The sequence below is a fragment of the Morone saxatilis genome, unplaced genomic scaffold, assembly GCF_004916995.1.
Source record: "Morone saxatilis isolate NCDOM2014 unplaced genomic scaffold, NCSU_SB_2.0 Contig0, whole genome shotgun sequence".
In the NCBI taxonomy this organism is placed as follows: domain Eukaryota; kingdom Metazoa; phylum Chordata; class Actinopteri; family Moronidae; genus Morone; species Morone saxatilis.
The window spans coordinates 19,937,320-19,939,948 of record NW_023339650.1 but is presented as its reverse complement, the minus strand read 5'-3'; positions in this window follow the sequence as shown (position 1 = coordinate 19,939,948).

Sequence of the window (2,629 nt, the reverse complement as noted above, 5' to 3'; positions counted from 1 at the left end):
AGTCTGACTGTCAGTACAGCATCAGTTCTCTGCTTCCTGTCTGGTGCTGCAGAGAAACTGCTCTCATTGGCTGCAGTTTGTTGAGATATTTATCCTGATAGATATTTTTCTGGCATCTGCGAGGCATTGGCGAGCTCTCTGATCACGTTCACACAAACACACAGCGATCTTCCACACAGGAAGCAAGTGCAGATCTTACTCTGATCTGGAGAAGTTTGTCTCCAAAAATGTACAAACTGGACAATCAGAGCTAAAACTACGTAGTGTGAACTCGGCTTAATACACCAGGTTACATTAAAGCTGCAGCAGCTGATTTTAAAGGCCTCCACGACTGACATATTATCAGTATATGAAGTAGTTGAGACTCACTACACAGTTGTTACGGGGGTACAGGATCATTCATCATGTGTTTCTGTCATCTGATTAATCTCCAGTGTTCACTCTCCTTTGTTGGACTTTACTAACTCTTGAGGAACATTCGCTCTGGAAACTGACCAGAACGTTTGAATGAAGATGAATCTGTGACTGAAACTAGTGAGGAATTAATCAATAATGGAAATACCTGCAGCTCTGACACACTCGACACCGAGGACACTGCCAGCCGGCCCGGCACAGGGGGGAGGGGGCCAGAGGGGGGTCCAGGCAGCTGCCGTGGTAACAATCACCACAGCAACAACACATCAACAGACCACCGACATCATCGCCGCCCAAACACAACACACACGGCGAGGACGCTGGAGAAAGAGAGACAGACGTTTCCAACCAAAATCAGTGGAGATTCTCTTCAAAATAAAACACAGTAAATGTTAATAACATTAAGTTAATTTAATGCAAAGAAACTGTTGAAACTGATTACATCTAAGATTTTAAAGTAAAACTAAAAAAACTAAAACGTTCTTGATCAAGTAGCTTGGGTAATTTTAAGTGACACAGACTTCATTTTTATTATTTGCACCGTGAAAACAAAAGAGATGTTTCTTGAAGTTAACGTAACTTAAAACTATTAGTGGAAGCTGTTTTCTAACTTTAGTTAATATTACTAACATTTTTCAATGTAATCCATTTCAACAATTTTCTCAAGTTAAAATAACTTATCGCATTTCAGCATTAAGAAAACAACAACGAGATGACGAGGACGTTAAGAGAGCTCCGGTCAAAGGTCAAACGATTGATCATTTTTGATGCGAGCAGTCACCGCTAACGTCTGCCTTCCTCCACTTCCTACAGGTGGTTTCTGTATCTGTGCATAAGAACAGGTGGAGGGAGAGAGACGGCGTACCTGCGTGTCTGGTGCACAGTGTGTGTCTCTGGGTCCAGTCCTGGTGAGCTCCGGCGGCAGCAGCACAGGGGAAGTGGTAGCTCCGCCCACAGCCTGTCTCCCGGCAACGCAGCGACGCTCCGAGCCGGCGGCAGAACACACACACCTGGACGGGTAAGAGAGAGGGGGAGGGCGGGGCTTAGTGAGGATACAGCGGGAACTCCTCCCTGAGGGCGCGCAGTGATCCAACGTAAACCCACCTGCGTGCTTCCTGAGTCGATGGCTTTGTCTACGTAGAGCAGTGATTGGCCCTCGCCGCGACACACCCCCTCCGACCACGCCGCACACTGCAGGTGAGCACAGCACTGACCTGCACACACACACACACACACACACAGTCAGGATGGACAGATTATTCGTACAGACTCATCAACACAATCAACAACTGTACCTTTACACAACTATTATTATGGGATATATAGATAGGAGCATGTGTGTGTTGATAATACAAATCTCTACATTTTCTACCATGTTAGGATAAAACGGCTACACAAATTATGGTCGCTACCATTTCAAGACTTTAGACCAACCAGTAAAAATGTTTTTCCTTATCATAATAAATATAGTCTTTGGGTTTAGTAAAAGTACCACAAAGTGAAAATACTTCAAAGTCCTATATGGATCCAAAAGTTAATAAAAGTATTTGTGTCACAATATACTTAAAAGTATAAAAAGTGCCCATTTCAAAATAATATACAGTATATTATATGACTGGATTATAATTATTGATACATTAATGTGTTCACCAAATAGCTTAAATTATTAGCTGTAATGTATATTGGCTCCAAATATCAGTTATTGCTTTCCTTGATACTAATAATTGGCATCTGTGAGGACAAACAGCACGTCAACAACAGCTCATTTTCATTCGTTAATAAACAGCTCAGAAGGAATCATAAACAGATTATTGTGTGTAAACAGTCAGTGACAGAGGAGGTCAGGAGGTAGAGCAGGGGCTGATGGGAGGAGGAGCCGTACCTGTGGGGTCAAACAGTGATTGGACGTCGATGTCATGTGGTAGGCCGATGGGTCCGAGCTGCTCCACAAACTCTGAGGAAGACTGCTCCTCTGAAACATCAGGAGACATTCAACTGGTGATCAATAACAGCCATCAGACTGGACGAGGACAAATACACAGAGTCTACTGTTTTAGTGTCAATAAAGGGAAACAACAACAACAACAACAACATCATGATGGATGGAAACAACAGAGGGTTGACCCCTTATCAATTAGTATGAATAGAGAGAGTACTCACCACACTGTTCTGGACTGCTGCACCTACACACACACACACACACACACAGACAGAC